This window comes from Aplysia californica, unplaced genomic scaffold, assembly GCF_000002075.1.
Source record: "Aplysia californica isolate F4 #8 unplaced genomic scaffold, AplCal3.0 scaffold00014, whole genome shotgun sequence".
NCBI classification, from domain to species: domain Eukaryota; kingdom Metazoa; phylum Mollusca; class Gastropoda; order Aplysiida; family Aplysiidae; genus Aplysia; species Aplysia californica.
Genome location: NW_004797284.1, coordinates 2,694,928 through 2,702,545, shown reverse-complemented (window position 1 = coordinate 2,702,545; position 7,618 = coordinate 2,694,928). Strand labels below are relative to the sequence as shown.

Genomic DNA, 7,618 nt, shown 5'->3' with positions numbered 1-7,618 from the left:
TCTCTCTCTCTCTCTCTCTCACTCTCTCTCTCTTACTTTTTACGTTTCTCTTTTTATTATATTATTTTCCTATCTCCATCTTATTAATTCCCCAGGCCCGCCCCACCCCCTTAAAAAAAATTCCCATACACTGCCGAGCCCCTGTCCAACTTCCTTTGTGCAGAAAAGACCACAGTTCGCGCTGGTGGGTGACCACCAGTGACGAGGCTACCACAAGGAGCTTAGAACTGTAAACTCCTTGGGCTACCAAAATAAACCCTTTAGTTCCGGTATCCTCGACCAGTGACCACAGTTGGCGGCCATTTGTACGTTTAACAAGGCAATAAGGCATTTTTCGTCTTGTGCCGTTTGGAAATTTTAATAACACCCTTGCCAATGATTTTTATGATCTCCAGGGGAAACGAGTGTCAAAAAACTAGCCAATCGCAGCAATCTTTCTTCGCTGTGATTTGTGGTGATGGACATTTTTTGGACACCACCGCTGAAATTGAAAGGGAGAATCAGAGAATCAGATCTAGATCTAGATCTAGATTCTAGATCTATATCTCTAGATGTTGAAAGCAGTTTTTTTTCTCATCAATGCATCTCAACGTTAGACTTGTGGTTGTGTCTGTGTAGCCTACTTGAACCCCACCCGAACAAGACGGAATTGAATGATGACACACTTGTGACTGAGGCTGAAGTTGAAGTCTGGCTGATTGTATAATCAGGGTAAGTAATGGGAGGACACTATTTAACTAGACCTAGATCTAGATCTAGATCTAGATAATCGTGTACTAGATCTAGATCTAGATATCTAGATCTAGATCTAGATCTAGATCTGGATTCTAGATTCTAGATCTCTAGATCTAGAGACAACAATAGATGAATACCAGACCAGCGGACTGGACTGACTTTGCCTGTTTCAACCTTAGGAATTCATGATTTTCCCGTTTTTTAAAATATCTCTCAATGGAGAATCTCGGACCGGTAAATCTATTCATTAATAATTTGTCAGGGGGGAGACCCCCCTGAACCCCCCTCCACCCCAACCACCCACCCCACATTCTCGCACAAAATACTGTATGATGAGTGGTCCGGTTTTCTTCAATCTTCCCCAATAGTTTAACTACTCTTGTCCTGCGTCTGTGCTGAGATGCGAATCTTATGCAACTGATTACGTCGGACGTTCGAGGCAGGCCACTGGGATCATTCAGTCTGACAGTGTGTACTGTTGGTGTATAGCGTGCGCGCCGGGAAACGGGTGTTTTCGCCATGAATACCTTTGGAGTTTGTTAATCCGAAGTGACTATTCGGACTCGAGTCCGAATCTGAAAAAAATGTTATTCGGGCTCGAGTCCGAATCTGAAAAAATGTTATTCGGACTCTGATTCTTGTTCAGCATGACATCACTTCCGACTTCCGACTTCCTGTGACTCGTGAATCCGGCTTCCTGTCCTGCCTCATTCGTGACTCGCCTCAGGCTGGGTAGAGACCGGGATCACTTCGGGCAAAAAGGCGTTTTGTGCAGGAGCCGAGTTTTAATCTTATGATGAATTTGAGGCCGGCCTGAAAAGTTATAGCGCTGCTAATAAATGTTTATTTGTCAAGAGGTCATCAGAAGCAATTAAAGATGGCTCGATAGCGTGTGTCGGGGTCAGATGGGCGGCCTGCACACGTTGGCTGTGTGCGTGTCGGGTAGGGGGCACTATCGGTGCGGGCGTTGAACGTCGCATACGCGTCAGTCTTTTCCCCCCCGGCAACTGATCATTATTACAATAATAAGCTAGTCTTGACGTAGATCTACGTAATGAATTGTGCGCTGGTCTATGGAGTCAAAAGTTGCCGTATATGCTCAGCTCTACACAGCAACACAACTTTTTCTTGGTAAACAATCGATATGACACAGGCTTGTGTATTTGAATGAATCGGTCTTTCACAGCTCTTAACTCTTATCCTGCGTCTGTGCCCAGATGCGTATCTTATCAGCAACCGATTACGTCGGACTCGCCGGGCAGGCCGCCGGGGTCACTCAGTGTGTACTGTTGGTGTACAGCGCACGCGCCGGGAAACGTGTGTTTTCGCCATGAATACCGTGGGAGTGTGTTTACTGATGATGAAAATAACGCTCTATCCTTCATAGCATTCTATATTTATAAAGTGTTACAAACACATGAATAACCCCCTCTCACAAGCTGATAAGACATTACGAGTAGTTACGCCCATTTGAATAACCTTTCTGGACGCTCTTGTTGTTATGAATGACCTGAGGTTCGAAAAGGGATAATTTAGGTCAATTTCCGAATGTTTTACACTCAAATTGTTCTTTGTACCTGCACAAGGGTATTCAAAACTATCAAACAAGCTCATTTTTTATCAGGTAGTATTATTTCATACAAAATCAAGCTCATTTGAAATATTTTGTATAGAAAAAATGGAAGTCTTGTTTCCTGACTATCCTCAAGCTCCTCATGTCTAAGTGGGTCAATTTCTTCTATAATTTCATTGGATGAACATCTAGAGCTATCAACTTGGCATGTTTTGAATGAGACATATGCCTCGATTACGAACCAACGCAGGTGGTTCTAGAAGAAGGCCACAAACGCACACAAACTCAAGCAGACTGACGCACACACACTTGACCTGCGTGAATGGGGATCCGACTCGGGACCCGAATGACACGTAAGAGGATGCGCGCTGCGCGTGCGCTGAGCCAGGAGCTATACTGACTCGGGACCAGAACGCAGGCGAGGTGCCGAAATAGGCTTATCGGGCTACATAAACCCGGCTCCCGCAGGATGAGGGTTAATATGCAGGTGCCAGGTGGTCTTCTAATCTTCAATTTTACCTTTTCTACAACAAAGAAAGTGGGAAACATGGGGGTTGGGGGGGCGTATCAATGAGGTGGCGGGCATCGGATCGGCAGAAAAGGTGTGGGGGAAACTAAAACATGGCGGAAAATTGGAAGCACTGAACGTTAGATTTATAGAACGAAGACACTTCCTTTTTTCCGGACCCGAGTCCGAATAACATTTTTCGCAGTGTGGCTATTTTTACGGCGAGCCGTAAAGATAGCCTACCAGTAGGGTTGGGTCGGGCTCGCAAAATTAGCGTCCGCGGGTAACGAACTACCCGCTGGCACTACCCGCAAACGAGCGGACGGGTAACGAACCGTCTGTTTGTGAAGAGTAGTTTGCTACTCGCTACACATCGTGCAGAGACAACAGTTCGTTTAGCGAGCGAGCGGACGGACGGACCGAGAGACTCCATGCATTCGAGCTGGCGGACGGACGGACGGGAACGACTCCTTCCATTGCCTTCAACTTACAACCCCCCGCCCCCCCCCACCCCCCAAAAAAAATAATAATTAATTAAAAAATCACCCTCCTGCCTCACATTGTAGCTAGGCGTTCACGGCGGAAATTCCCCCCCCCCCCCCCCCCCCTTTGCGATAATAGGAACGTACACAGTGTGCCCCACGCACGAGGTGAAAGGTTACACTCATAGTACTACGTCACCAGCCTCTCTCACTCCCTGTGGCACCGCTAGTGGTTTGAAACATCAGGCCTAATTAACAAACAATAGACGATGGGTCTAATCTCGCGTCGAGTATCTCGTCTGCTAGAGTTCGTCCGTTCGCCCGGCCGCCCGCCCGCCCAGTGAATAAAATTGTGGATCGGACCCAAAAAACGAACTGACTTGAGGCTTGAGGTCCGCAGTCCGCTCCCTGAGAGAGTCAAATTGTGGAGCGGACCCAAAAAACGAACTGTCTTGAGGTTCGCAGTTCGCTCTCATGGCCGTCCGTTACCCGTTCGCTGTGACTGAGTCCGCGAGTAACGAACCCGCCCGTCCGCTCGCCCCAACTCTACCTCCCAGGCTATTTTTACGGCGTGCCGTAAAGATAGCCTCCCAGTGAGTCCCAGGCTATTTTTACGGCGATCCTCGAAAAGCGACCCTACTCCGCCTCTCATGTACGCGACATGCCTCAATGTATTAGATCTAGGCCTATAGTAGGGACCGTTCAAAATATAAACTTACACCTCAGAGGGGAAAGGGTGTCTTTGGCTTCATAATTAGTCTTTATTCTGGACTTTTAAACAATTCAATGTTTTTATGTTCTTTACTAGGACCTTGTTGTTGTGGGATTCTTTCAAAAATAATAAAATAGATCGCATTTTTTAAGTTTTTATTTTTTGTTTTCTGATGTGCTCATATTATTACTGTCCATTTTTACGGGGAACAGCTCACCCCAAGGGTGATTCTTTTTCCGATTCATATTTAGGAGAAAAAAATTATACGGGCATAAGAAATAATGAAGAAAGTATATTTTGATAAATCCGAAAATATGAAAGTTGCCATGGAATGGAAACAGCACCAACATGCAAAACAAACAATTATTTTTAAAAACCGAAGGCTTCTTACTTTCTAACAAAATGCATGAAAATTGGTGGAATGGTAGATACAGATGGTCAATCGTACTGAGCAAAATTTTGAAATTTTAATGTAAAAAAATGTATGTGTTCCTGTACCCTGAAATTGCATCACAATAATTAATAAATTAATCACTGTGAACAACAACAAAATATTTTACACCTCTATCAAAAATCTGCTCAGTGCAAAGGAAGGAGGAACATTTTATATAGGCATTCCCAAGGCGAAAAGTGTTAACTCCAAAATGGCCGCTCTTCTTGTGGGTGTGGTACATAATGTAGTGATGTCTGTGAATGAGATGATGATGCTGGCAGTGGCAGTGGTGATGGTAATGATAATGACGAGGAGGTGATGGTGGTGGTGATGATAAAGAGAGGGTGAATGATGATGGTGGGGAGAAGAAGGAAGAGGTGGAGGAAGGGAGAAGGAAGATGAAGAAGAGAATAGAATGGCGGTGAAGAGGAGGAAATGGAAAACCTATGAGGCTGTTCAAATATAATCTTACACTTTTGGGGACGTTTTTAAAACACAAAACCCAAATACCACTTTTCTCACATTTGCCTCCAACCCCCATCCACACCAATTTAATTAGTACTTTTTCCGATCTTCAACTTCCATTATTATTTTAAAGATACCTGTACTATACGTGGCTTTTTTTAACCAGCTTGTAAAAAAAATATCATTTCAGTTAATACAATTTAATCAAACCATATGAACTAGAAAGAACGCATAAATATGGAAGACATTGAGACTCTTGTCAATGCAATAGGTACGTGCCTTACAAATAAAAGACATCAAGACATTAAAAGATCAACAAAACAGTTGCAAAGTTACAAAGAAACATTAAGAAATTAGATATCCACCGACAGAATTTTCATCATAATTTCAAAATTATTTGTAAACCCCCCCCCCCCCCTTTCCTCTAAAAAAAACAACAAAAAAACAACAACAACAGGGATCTGCAGTGATCATGCAGATCTGGGTCTTGTTACTGGCATTTATCCACTTTTTCTTTTACCTTTTCTTTCCAGTCATGAGCAAAACGTTCATCTCACAGAAGTGTCATAATATTTGGTTAACCTCCCCACCCAATCTTACACTTTTCTTACAGAAGCCAAAGACACCCTTTCCCCTCTGAGGTGTAAGTTTATATTTTGAACGGCTCCTACTATAGGCCTAGATCTAATACATTGAGGCATGTCGCGTACATGAGAGGCGGAGTAGGGTCGCTTTTCGAGGATCGCCGTAAAAATAGCCTGGGACTCACTGGGAGGCTATCTTTACGGCACGCCGTAAAAATAGCCTGGGAGGCTATCTTTACGGCTCGCCGTAAAAATAGCCACTGCGAACATTTTTTCATATTCGGACTCGAGTCCGAATAAGAAATTTTTTTATTCGGACTATATGAAAAAATGTTTTTCGGACTCAAGTCCGAATAACGACGGCCTTTTAATCGAGGATAAAAATAACAACGCTTTTCTATCTTTCATGATAGATCTAGCTTTCTGTAAAGTGTAAACACGAATAACCCCTTCTCACAAGCTGATAAGACATTACATGAGAGTAGTTGTATTACGCACTTTCTCTATAGTCTCTATGCTCTTGTTGTTATAATGACATGAGGTTCGAAAGGGATATAAGGTCAATTTCCGAATGTTTTGCACTCAAATTACAAGTTCTTTGTACCTGCACAAAAATGTTAGATCTATTCCAAACTATCAAACATACAAACTTATGTTTTATCAGATAATATCATTTCATACAAAATCAAGCTCATTTGAAAGATTTTTTATAGAAAAATGGAAGTCTTGTTTCCTGACTATCCTTTCGAGCTCCTCATGTCTAAGTAAGTGGGTCTGTTTCTTCTCTATAATTTTATTGGACGAACATCTAGAGCTACCAACTTTGCGTGTTTTGAATGAGACGTATGCCTCGATTACGAACCAACGCAGGCGGTTCAAGAAGAAGGCCACAAACGCACACAAACTCTTGCAGACTGACGCACACACACTTGACCTGCTTGAATGGGGATCCTACGCGGGACCCGAATTTCACGTGAGAGCCAGGGGCCAGACTGATGCGGGACCAGAACGCAGGCGAGGTGCCGAAATAGGCTTATCGGGCGACATAAACCCGGCCCCTGCAGGACGAGGGTTAGTAGCATGTTAATTCTCTAACAGATATAGATCTAGGGGATAGATCTTGATCTGATTATAAGCTTCTCTGTAGACTGTTGCCATTATAAGTCTATGGAGTGTCTACGTACACGGTAACCGGGCACCCAGCCTCAGTGTCTACGTACACTGTAACCGGCAAACTGGCACCCAGCCTCAGTGTCTACGTACACGGTAACCGGCAAACTGGCACGTAGTCTCAGTGTTACGTACATGGTAACCTGGCATGAAGCCTCAATATAAATATAGATCTATGTACACGGTAACCGGCAACCGGGCATGTAATCTCAGTGTCACGTACACGGTAGCCGGGCATGTAGCCTCAATATCTACGTACACGGAAACCGGCAACCGGGCATGTAGTCTCAGTGTCACGTACAGGATAACCGGGCAGTTCAGAACTCCAAGTTCAGTTTTTGTCATCCAGTGTTGCCTTCATCCCCACCCCTCCCCCGACTGTACCATTAAAAGAAATCAATAGTCCCCCCATTCCGGAGCCCTATACTTCGTAGCGCACAGACTTTGAATGAACTTTGGTGACCCCAACCGGTACTCACAAACGCGCAGGTTCACTAACTGGTCACAATGGCGAGCCCGACAAGACGCTTGTATGACTTTCTTTTTCTTCAGCGAGTGACAGCACAGGACAAATATTGATATATTTTAATTCCGGTTACCGTGTACGTAGATACAGAGACTAGGTGCCCGGTTACCATGTACGTAAATACTGAATCTAGGTGAGATTAGGTGCCCGGTTACCGTGTACGTAGACAGACTCTCCGATAAGTCTATAGGTCTGTGATTTTGTAGTTTCGTTCGTAAAGTCCAAAGCTAAATCCCAGAGACCCTGAATTGCCAGTTAATCGTTGAGGAGTAAACTAAGCGCGAGACTGGAAGGAAACACTCAAAATTCAAGCAAAGAATGGCGCTGTTTCAGCAGTTCCTACCCCTCAATAAGCCCAATATGGCCTCTGTGGGTTTAGGCCTCTAGAGTCAAGAGTAGGGGGGTTTTACCTAATAAAAATAAGGATGGG

At 44.1% G+C, this 7,618-nt stretch overlaps 1 protein-coding gene across 1 annotated transcript in view; it reads left to right on the top strand.

The window, feature by feature from the left end:
- The first annotated feature begins 325 nt into the window (after positions 1-325).
- Positions 326-7,618, top strand: part of LOC101857851 (E3 ubiquitin-protein ligase TRAIP) — a 42,495-nt gene continuing 35,202 nt past the window's right edge. Inside the window, exon 1 of the mRNA XM_035970947.1 lies at positions 326-711. The gene's annotated coding sequence lies outside the window, so the exon portion shown is untranslated. The remainder of the gene's footprint in view (positions 712-7,618) is intronic.